Source organism: Choristoneura fumiferana, chromosome 2 (assembly GCF_025370935.1).
Source record: "Choristoneura fumiferana chromosome 2, NRCan_CFum_1, whole genome shotgun sequence".
In the NCBI taxonomy this organism is placed as follows: Eukaryota; Metazoa; Arthropoda; class Insecta; order Lepidoptera; family Tortricidae; genus Choristoneura; species Choristoneura fumiferana.
Window position 1 is genome coordinate 12,196,752 of NC_133473.1, and position 12,174 is coordinate 12,208,925.

At 36.7% G+C, this 12,174-nt stretch overlaps 1 protein-coding gene across 2 annotated transcripts in view; it reads left to right on the plus strand.

Moving 5' to 3' along the window:
• The window catches only part of Ten-a (Teneurin-a transmembrane protein), a 486,497-nt gene that overhangs the window by 15,199 nt on the left and 459,124 nt on the right, over window positions 1-12,174 (plus strand). For both annotated transcript variants that reach the window (XM_074109112.1, XM_074109118.1), the window contains exon 2: window positions 1,030-1,282. The gene's annotated coding sequence lies outside the window, so the exon portion shown is untranslated. The remainder of the gene's footprint in view (window positions 1-1,029; window positions 1,283-12,174) is intronic.

Genomic DNA, 12,174 nt, shown 5'->3' on the forward strand with positions numbered 1-12,174 from the left:
CTTAATGAAGTATTGCTTTTACATTAAATTATTAATTTGCGAGTAGGTTAAGATTTTTGCATGCCAAATTGGGGCGGAACAAACATGACATGTACTTATGTAATATTTCTTCTGACATGTGTAATATTTATAACAACTGTGTATGTTCCTGCGAAATAAATAATTTCATTTCATTTCATTCTCATCATTCCATGATACGTGCCTTGCTCATACATCAACTTTAGCAGCTTGCATACATTGCAAAATTTCCCAATGTGTTCTCGAAACGATGTTTACTATAAGCTTGGCGAATGTCGCCAAGCGCCATCTATGGGTCGGTGGACGAACTCGTAAATTTAGGCTAAGTTTAGTTTAGTCACACGATCCGCGGATCGCATGTACAAATCCATATACATATACTCGTATACAAATCCCTGTCAGCTAAATGCAACCTTTTTCATGAAAGCCTAAAAAATTTACATGTGGCCATGAGAACGGTGGTGCTAAATATAGTGCATATTTTAATCCCTAAAGCCTAAGCTTACATAACAAAACCTTTTTCACTTCTCATGCTCGTAAAGTTCGTGTTTATGCTGGGTCTAGGCAACATAAAATGACTTTTTATACTCTAGTGCATAAAGTAAAATCTTCGTCTCCAAGGCAATCAGGTGTAAACAGCCACAAACAAAGAAGTTTTTATATATTTTTTGAATAATTTTTAATTTATGTAAAACTGAAAATCAATCCAAATAAATCAATAAAACTAAAAATTTATAATTATAATAGTAATGCGTGAACTATAAAAGGTACATAGTAAGTGAACAATTGTTTCCACTGTTTCTATTTCATTTCCTCGCCATCGAAGTGAAAAGCAGTGTAAAACTGGAGCATTAAACCCATTTTCCCCTCGACGTGTCTATCCACCCTCGCCGTACCGGCTCGGGTGGCTATATAAACGTCTTGGGTAAAATGGCTCGTTTTATGCTCTTGTTGTACAATCTACTATTATTCGAAATGATTATCGAATTTAAAAGCAACTCCTTGTTTCAGAGTCGAGCGTGATGTGATCTACTCATAGCCACGTGACATTTGCGTGACTCGTGACAATCACAATGTTACTGACGACAGTCAATTACGAATGAAATCGTAAGTGTTTCATAGCAAACATAGTTAGAGCTTAGAATAAAGTGTCCATTTTATGTACTCTGATTAAGAGGTGAATTTGACATTATAGCTTTTGTAAGTGCCAGTGCAGTTGGTGTTTCGTGATACAGGGAGCAACAGCCACGGACGTTTCAAAGAGGTGAGTGAACTTATTTTTTTTGAAATCTAATAAAAATTTTAATCGTTGTCGAATGTTATATCAATAGACAAAACGGCGGCACTTTTAAATTAAAACTAGTTTTTACAAAGAATACGTTCTCATTTTGTACATATCTAATCCTGTTTTTCTTCAATACCTAAACCTTATTCCTTTTAACGCGTAATTTGAGGCTTCAAGTAGGGACAAGCTAAATTTTATTTTGCAGAATTTCTTTTTGTTCGATGTGAATTAGTTGGTACCAGTACATAAATATCTATTTGCCGCCACGGGTGAGTGAGTGCAAGTGGTGAAGGCTCTATTCTGCCCAACATCCAGAATTGCTGGCTGCGAAGTATAAATCGTGCCCGGTTGAAATTACCTGTAAACTTTATGACACACTCGAAAAAAGTGCTCACTCGGGCCTTAAATTCGGATGTTTTTACCCAAAATATAATTTTTTACTTTTCCAGTTTAAAATAAATTTGAATTCATACTACTTGTATATGCCTCAAAAATTAAACGGGCGGTTAATTTTTTAAGCAGTTGTTCAGCAGGACATTTGAGATATATTTCACGCCTAACCGCCTACTTTTTATCCGACTTCAAAAAAGGAGCCTCCCTCTTCTATGTTCCGATGTTTGTATTTTTTTTATGTATGTTCACCGATTACTCACCGATTTTCAAAATTCTTTTTTTACTCGAAAGAGAGGTGGTCCCAGTGTTACCAAGTTAAAATCTGATGATGGTATCCTAGGTAAGTCGAGTGCAAACCTCAAATTTTATAGGCAACATAAACATTTTTTTGGGCAACCTATAGCGATTTTGAAATTTTTAGCATTAAAATGAGCATTTACATTCAGAAAGTATCATTTCGTAACCTGGAACTGATGAAGAAGACCGTAGATGACCAATCAAACTCATCAAAGCTAAGTAATGTTCGCTCGTCTATAAAAGATCATGATTAATATACTTAGATAAGCGACTAAGAAGAAGCTTTAAGTTAATGATTCTTTCGAACTGATCTGATGCTGAAGCCAGAAGGTAGGCAACGGAACTCTGTTATAAAACAACGTAACTAAGACGTGTTTAGGCTTAATGGAATCGTTGTGAGATGTACTTTGGCTAAAAATCACTAAAAAGTGAGAAATAAATAATTTTTTTAACAAAAAAGTTAAAACTGACTTCAAAAAAATACCAAAAATGGAACCGACTACGAAACCCTTGAAAATATTTTTCTAGGTACGTACTAGCTCGGTGACTCAGCACGACCCACCACGAGGGATTGAAACCCATAGTATGTAGTGTAGGTGAGGTAAACGACTATTGTCCCACTCCTCCTGGCTCGTGCTGAGTCACCGACTTCAAGCTAGTACGACCTAGAAACATATTTTTAAGGGTTTTGTAGTCTGTTCCATTTTTTGTTATTTTTTTATTTTTTTGAAGTCGGTTTTACTTTTTAATTAAAATTTTTAATTGTTGGTGAAGTCGGTTCAAATATTTCGAAAAATTCAGAGGTGTGAGCCTGGATTTCAACCTACAATCCTGTGCTTGAATCCATCGATCCCGTCAATGCCATCGATCGAGAGATTATAGGCTACCACATCTTATCAGAAACTACCTAATGCAACAGTTAATACTGTTGCATTAGGTAGCACATTCCTTAAACCTAGTACGCCAAAGAATAAAAACGTGGTTCGAAAAGTACCTACTCTATTAAACCTGAAGTTTCTTTGCGTTGTTGTCAGGAGGCGCGACTCTGTATGTTTGATGTGGCCACACCGAAACACGTTTCCGTTTTAAGCGTGCCGCGAGCAGATCGCAGGCACAGCGTATTTGAGGACAGTGCCGTAACACCAGACTGCCTGGGACGACAGACACATTTGGGGTCACGTTATTCTTGAAACGTTTTCGCTTGTTTAGGTGACATGGGTGTTTCGAATGAGTGGCTATTGAGAGAGATAAATCGTCTACTCTCGAGGATAACTACCTGACACAGTTGAGTTTCTTATGACTAAATGTACCTACCTAAGCCCGATTTTTTTAAATGGGTACAGATTTCTGCAAGTCACTACACTGGCGATGGCGAGCAAACACAAACGGTTTAATGTTTATACAAAATCTTATGAAAAGTGATTCGTTATTTTTGCAATATAGGTACAAACAACCGATTCAATGAAGACCATAGTCAAATTTTTGAATATTGCCATGGGAATTCCTGAGTTTTTGTTTAACTGGCAGATCTAATGAATCACAGCGAGCGCAGCACTGAATAAAGGCTTGGAATAGAATCAAAACAACTTCTCAGTGTTGCCCCCTAGAACACGTCTAAACAATGAGACTAAATATATGGGTCGTTATTCAAGCGAAAATGTAGAAGAAAATGAAATTTTGTAGAAATGGTAGAAGATTGTGATAAAGTTAACACATATTCAATATAAGTACCTACCTACATACAGGACCACTGATAAATAACCGAAAACGCCATTAACAATACAGATCGGTTGAGATGGGAAGTTTCCCTGCCGGCCGCGCGACCGCGTTAGGTATTCGTTTGGGATATTGCTGTCTTTATCGCTCGTGACATAAGCGCTCGCAGCCATCCCCCCCATGCCTTCCGCAACGACTCAGAGGAAGGAGAGCGCAACAACGTCCGTATTCTGACGTAGCACCCATATTCTGGGTGAAACGATTACAACCTCTTTTGAATACGATATACTTCTGAAGTCATCAAAATAGTTTTTATTTAGGTAAATTTATGAATGCATTTAGAAAATATACTAGTGCCATCCACGAAGACGCGTGATTTTGTCAAAATTAGCCATTAATGATATTGTTATAAGCACCACGGCACGCGTCATCATGAATGACTCTACCTATAGTACAGTGCAGACTAAAATTGTTTTTAACTATCAAACCACCCCGGAATCTCGCGGATTGTGCTTATACATAAATACAAAGGTAAATGAGGTATAGGTAAATCGACAAGCGCTGGCATAACATGTCTATGGAAAATATGGCAGTTTCATACAAAATCCTCGCCAGCTTTTATGAATCAACCTATTATACACCGTGTTATTTTTGATATCCGTTAACTTAAAGGAGACAATCTACACAGGTCAAATAAAGTTAATTTCCTTAAAACACTAGTGGCCTAAATCTTACTGTTTAAAACATCATCAAGAGTTAAGATAGTAAAACAGCGTTAAGGTCCTTAATTTATGAAGTTTTTTCAAAGTCAATAACTAATCCGTGTTTTTCACAATAACATTTAACCCATTTCGGCGATAGACTTGTATTTTTCTGAGTGCAGTGTAGTCTCTGTGTCGAGCTACGCTGCGCGCGCGGCGGCGGTCGGCGCGGGTGTAAAGGAACCGTGATTTGTATTTGCCGTCGCCAGTTTTTCCGCGATTGGATGCGCCGCCCGACGCCGCTGCCGAACTAACGAACCATTTGCGAGTCCACCCAACCGAAACATCCATACAGACTTGCTACTATTTTATTTTTAACTCGAATCATAAATTTTCAGAATGATTGGTTTTTTGGAGTATTTTTGTATTTTTTATTTCAACTCCAAATTTATTAATGTTGCGGGTATCCCGTGAAACCATATCGATAATATGATATGGTTATGATTTCGATATGGTTTCACGGGATACCCGTAAAAGTAATAAATTTGGAGTTGAAATAAAAAATACAAAAATACTCCAAAAAGCAATCATAATTTGATTGCTCAGTAACGATATCTCTTGTCTGGGTGAGCGGTTAGTCCCGAAAGAATGTGACGTCTGTCGACGAAACATAGATGTCGCTAGTGCTGCTTAAGTAGCATAGTAGAAAGAAGCAACCTGAGATATGTATGCATAGGAAAAAATCGTGTCTAGATTCCTGTCTAGCAGTGGTGTAGGGTTATAGCACGCAGCACGGATTGCTAAGGACCTGGGTTCGATTCCCAGTGCTGGTCTCCTTTTCTGGTTTTTCTGTGCACCCATGTCTCAGTTTGTATTTTCATAAATTTTTCACTTAGCAATATAATTTATTTAATGGTAAGTAGTTCGGATATTTCATTTCGGCCGAAAATGGATTCGTGATTGATCAGACAGTGCGAAGATGAATCGGACAGCGCCGTATCTTTGTCGGCGAAACAGCGTTTTTTTTTTCGAATATCTGTTTTCCCAGCGAGGTTTTATAAAAGTAGAGTGGCGCAGTATCAGCAAGTTACTTAGCTTGCCTGTAGCTGTATTTACCTCCTATTGTAGTCGTTTACTAAAAAGCTATTTCAGAAGTAAATAACCGGTGTCTCTTGTTTAAATTCCGTCGCGGGAAGTTGCCTCGAAATTGTTCTGTGAAAAAAGCAGGTATTTTAAACCGCCTCCCATCCACACCAGCCATTGTAGGTGGCTGCATGCCAAATGAGTTTTGTGATGGAGTCCCCTTGTGAAAAGGCCGATAGTGAACTGCGCATCCTCTACGAAACAAAATTTACATAAATTTAACATTTCTTGCCGATTTGTGTGTTCATATTATAGTTGGTAAAGTATTGGCAGGTTTAAATATATTCTGGGAAAGTACGGTACTATTCAATGGAAAAAATCAATTGTGTAAACAAATGTGGTGACTGACATTGACACTTGACTGACGACTGGCTGACTGACTGACTGACGTTGGCTCTAGTGATGTGAAAGCTCTTTAAGATACTTCAATTAGCAGTAAATAATTATTTTGAATTTACTCATATTTCATTATTTAATGTAATCCCTAAGTTTAATTTTTAAAAATGGCGAATCACGTATTCTCTTAGTCCTGTTCAAGAGTCATTCACAATGTTTCCATGTCCCTTTTAACTTAAAATGTTTAATAGCATTTTCAAGAAGTTTTAGAATTATATCTTCAAATATATACCTAACGTTTCTTCCATACAAACTTACACTTCATGTTCAAAACTTACACTCCCCTTTATACCCCTTTAAGGGTAGAATTTTTAAAATGGTGAAACATGTATATACACTTAGATTTTTTGACGTATATTTTCCCCAAGGTTTATGATGGAGTATTTTAGAATTGAAAGGGTCAGTTAAAATATGGATTAATTTAGATTTTTTTGCTGCTTAAGTAGCGTAGTAGAAAAAGCCAACCTGAGATATGTGTGCATAGGAGAAATTTATATCTTGACTCCTGTCCAACGGTGGTGTAGGGGTTATAGTACGCAGTACGGATTGCTGAGGACCTAGGTTCGATTCCCAGCGCTGGTCTCTTTTTCTGGTTTTTCTGTGCATCCATGTCTCAGTTTGTATTTTCGATATAATTTAGAAGAGGCATTTTTAAATTTACATAAGACAGGGAAATGAGAGTAGACACAGGGAAGTGATTCAAAATGATTTTTTGGTCCAACAATGGACTCCACAGTAAATATGATACTAGTAAATAGAAATGTACATAATTTCTACTAAAATACTATTATATCGTCCAACTAGTGTTTACCCGCGGCTTCGCACACGTAAATCATTAGGTCCAGCAGCTGAAATACCGGGATTTTTAAAAATTGCCGTGGGAATTCCCGAAAATTAAATCGTTGTTTTCATTGACATTACATTAAAAACAATCATGGTCAAATTTCATGACTCTAAGCCCAGCGGTTATTAGTTCGAAAGTTATCCCTATCTCGTGGGAATATCGAAATAAAAAGTAGGCTATGTTTTATTCCAGATGACAAACTATCTACATAACAATTTTCATGACTCTAAGCTGAGAGGTTGTTATTTCAAGATTTTATCCCTATCCCATGAGAATATCGGGATAAAAAGTATCCTATGTTGTAATCCAGGTTATCTAACTTTTCGCCAAATTTCATCCAATCCGTACAGCCGTTTCAGCGTGAAGAAGTAACAAACATATTCACTCACTCACTCACAAACTTTCACATTTATAATATTAGTAGGATTAGTAGGATATAGTAGGAAGTAGGATAGTAGGATAGGATTAGAAACCTTTATAAACCTTTATTAAATAGTGTAACTTAACACAAATAATTAATATCTACGAATAAATTAATTTGCAGAGCCAGCCATAATTATCGGTAGGTAAGGTTGGTTCAGTCAAATAATTAATTTTGTTGGTAGGTACAGCACTAAATTTCCAGAGACTAGACCGACCATAGACCAACTTCGGTGAGGAAAAAATTATCATGTCAATTTGACAAATATAACGGATTTTCGTCTTCCAATTAATTCTATAAAATAAACATATTTACACGATTATTTAATGATAAAATGGTTGTTAAAAACAGTGGTGAGCTCATTGAGATGCGAATATGATCGGGATTGGCGTTCAAATGCAAGTAACTACGGAGTAATCGTGAAAAATTGCTTTGTTTACACAATTGATTTTTTCCATTGAATAGTACTTTAGATAAGTAGAGGATGTTTTACACTAGGTTGGACACTGAGACCGCACTAAGTTTAATCTTTAATTCTTAAAAAGGCTAGAGTTGGAAAATCAAGTATTGAAGCATATTTTGTTGTTGGACTAGTTAGTGGTAGTTTCATAAATTAAAACTTGAAAATTCGAAAGGTCAATTCCTCCACGTTTTTAGATCAATTACGTACCTACGTGTTTAAAATATCTGAAAAAGGACATATAAAGCCGGCCAAGAGCGTGTCGGACACACCCAAAATAGGGTTTCGTAGCCGTTACGAAAAAAATAAGTAATATTTTTCTAAGGATTTCGTATTTTGTTCGGAATATTCCCAGTTTAGGTATATTTTATACCTTAGGCTGCTATTTACTCTTAAACTACTAATAATTACTACCCTTACCTTAATTTTTTTTTTTAATTTTTCACCCACCGGTTTAGATTTTAGAGAGGGGAGGATGCTCGATTTTATTGAAAATTTTGCACTTTGAAGTTGAATATTTTGCCAAAATATCACTGAACCGAAAAATCGTTATAGCAATAATGGTTTTAAAAGACCTATCCAACGATACCCCACACTACAAGGTTAGATGAGAAAAAAAATCACCCCCACTTTACGTCTATGGGATTTTTAATTTTTTATTCTACCTGCCATTTTTATTTTTAGTTTACATATACGAGTATATTTGTGCAAAATTACAGCTTTCTAGCATTGATAGTCCCTGAGCAAAGCCGCGGATGGACAGACAGACAGATATGGCGAAACTATAAGGGTTCCGTGTTTGCCATTTTGGCTACGGAACCCTAAAAAGCAAAAAACGGATATAAAAGGAATACAAAACCAAATGCAACCTACTTACGCACCGGGATAATGGGGACGCGAATTATTAAGTAGCTTTTCTCAGAAGCTAATGCAGTTACCGTAAAATATCTACCTATTTTAGTATGCATTGGCTTATCTGTAAAGGTCTGGCCAGACTCTGGCCAATGTTATTTTTCATAAGCATATATACGAGTATGCTTATTTTAACATTACATTATGAAGTCCTATATAAGACTGTAATACCGTTTCGGTTCACATAAAAAACTATTTTAAATAAATATATAGGTATACATGATACGTCATAGGTAGGTATCTGTCTGATATAATGTCTACAATAAGCACACAATCAATTTAACACTCATCAGAGAAATCTCTATAATGCAATAGAGCTGTAAATCCATACAAAATCTGCTTTTTTGATTAAGGTAACATTTTTTACATAACAACTTTTTCTTGCCCAAATATAATCCACCGTATAGTTAAGCACTCGTTGGGTATTTGCACAGAATACAAGTTTCCCTCTCAACAAGGTTTCGAGTTGCGTGCGTCTTACCCTACTTACAGTTTTTTGTGTACCTAATGTACTCTTCTATTGTTCACGTGAAGCCCGCGGTTGTTTACCAGTCACAGTGCCACTTGACCTTCCGCTACCCAATCCCCTGACTTCTTCGGGACCCAACCTCTCATTGAAGGCAATTTAAACTTTGTGTGCCCAACCTACTCCGAAATAGTTTTAGATTAAGAAATTCGAGAGCTACTAACAATTAAGTTAATTAAATTGCTTCTAGAACAATGTACACATTTCTTATTCTCTTACAACATCAAATCTAACATATCTTTACTTTATTTAGACTCTTAGTATTCTGAACCATTTTTAAAATAAAAAAGCCCAATGAAATTTCACTTTTTTTACCTTTAGCGCATATTTATACGCTGAACTGGTTGACCCTTGAAAGAAATTTAAATATTCGCCTGATTGATAAGCAAACAAGGCGTGTGCGTGAGTTTTCATTACGGTTTCTAAATGGAAAGAGTGTGTACGGTTTGTGTCATCGCATATTCATGGGGCATTTTCGTGAGTCGACCTCTCAAGATTTGCGCACCGACTAAGTAAACAACGTCTAATGGAGGGATTTGCGGAGGTTACGTGGCGTTTCTAAATATTCCAACCTTGGAAATTGTAAATTTATTTCTTAGCGGGTCTGATAGCTCAGCCGACGATTGCGTGGTTTTAACTTCTCCTTAGTAGGTACCACAAAAACATTTAAGTACAAAAGTAGATGATAATTGGTGTATTAAGTTTTGACGTGTTTCTGAGCAATTAAAGTATGGAGAACTTAACACAGGTCCAGAAACTTTGTTGTGAACACAGTGATAATTTTTCACGACTGCTTGTTAAAGTTTCTTCTGCTTACCGGGAAGAAGTTAAAGGAATGACTCGCGTTAGCATTCTGAAGTCACGGCTTATAGCGAAGTTTCGTAAGTCAGGTAGTGGAGGGCACGTAGCGTGTTGTCGTTGTCGCATTGCTAGGGTTACCGGGTGTAAAAATGAAAAGTCCTAACAAAGTGGCCAAGTGCAAGTTGAGCTCATGCACCGAGGGTTCCGTGCAGTTAGAGGAAAAATACCTACTACGCACCCCACAAAATACACCACAAAATTTAGAAAAAAAAAACTTTTTCCCTGTTCAAGTTCATAGAGTTGAGGAGATGAGGTACAGCTGCTTACAAATAAAGTTTATATCTCAAATTAGAAATAATATATTACAAATCATCGAATAATAAAAATTACTCAAGCACGAGTGGGTGTTAGGGAAAACATTATATTTTTTTAGGGTTGTTCTGTGGTTTATAAAAAATGTTTTCTAAAATAGCAAGAAAGAAGAAGAAAATTCGTACAAAGCGTTTTCGCTTGTCCTTTATTATCCGGACAGCTGAAGAGTGGAATGCCCCACCTCCGTCTGTATTCTCTGATCGCTACAATCTAGCCATCTTCAAATCTAGGGTGAATGGGTATTAATTAGCCAAGCGCTCTCCATCTTCGGCCACATCTTTGCTTACCGTCAGGCGTGATTGTGGTCAAATGCTAGCTTATCTGTTTAAAAAAAAACCAGCCAAGAGCGTGTCGGACATTTTCGGTTCCGCAGCCATTACGAAAAAAACAAGTAATATTTGTACCATACTACTACTACTTACTACCATTCTGAATTTTTTCAAATTTTTCCACCCTACAGTTTAGATTTAGAGGGGGGGGGGGAGGAGGGGACGCTCGCACTTTAAAGTTGAATATTTCGCAAACATATCACTGAGTAGAAAAATCGTCTTAACAACCCCTTGTGGTTTTAAAAGACCTATTCAACGATACCCCACACTATAATAGGGTTAGTCGAGAAAAAAATAATCACTACCCTAAAAAAAAATTTTTTATTTTTATTTCACTACTTTGTTTGTTGACTGATATATTCATGCCAAATTACAGCTTTCTAGTACTAACGGTCTCTGAGTTTAGCCGCAGACGGACAGACAGACAGTCAGTAGGACAGACATGGCGAAACTATAAGGGTTCCGAGTTGACTACGGAGTCCGTTGAGTTACCGTCTTCGATGTCTCATTCGGCCAGAAGGCAGCACTCGCAAAGGTCCCCATCAGCACCATATCAGCATCAGCAACCCTAAGTATTTGTAAATATGTACATATATCGTTCTGGCAGCCGGTGAGGGGGGATCACTTCGGGTACTACCTTCCCGGTCAACGACATTCGACACTATTACTATTTGACGTGAAAATAAATCGAACAATATATACACAGTCTAAAGCCTAGGCAAGTTGTGTCTAAAATTCTAATTTTACCTTATATAAATATCAAATATCATCACGAGACAACTCACACAATATTTTTCATACAAATATCTGCCCCGAGACGGGAATCGAACCCGGGACCTAAAGCTTCGTAGTCAGGTTCTCTAACCACTAGGCCATCTGTTCGTCAAAAAATAATAATACTATTACTGTACCTACAATACTTAATAGCCCAAATGGCGATGAAGTTAACAGTTTACAAGACAACACATAACAACGGCAAGCAATTTGTAAAGCGATATTTATTATTAAACATTTTTTTATGATACCTATTTAATTGTGTGCAGTAAAACAGTGTAAAGGTTGTCAATATATGACGTTTTTTTTAAATCCGTAACTTAAATGTTTTATCCACACATTTGTAAAAAATGGTAAGCAGTTGAGAAGGCCTGGTACAGGACTGGGCAAAGTGAAGTTAAAATTAAGACACCGTTAATCAGCAGTGGGTGGATGTGGACAGATTTGATTCATTTGAAAAATTATCATAATAGGTAAATAGCATAAATAGCATATCATAATAAAAAAAAAGTAAAACTCGCCTGTCGGTGAAATCAACCATTAATTTGCGTCGAAATATTAGGAATTTTGTTAGGTATTTGAACTGGCCAAAGTTACGTGGTTTCAGTTAGTTATTGTGTGAAGTTAAGGTTCAAGATTGGTTTTTGGAGTCTTTTTGTATTTCTTACTTCAACTCCAAATTTTATTACTTTTACGGTCATAAACTGAAACATGATGCACAGAAAAACCAGAAAAATAGACCAGCGCTGGGAATCGAACCCAGGTCCTCGGCATTCCGTGCCACTT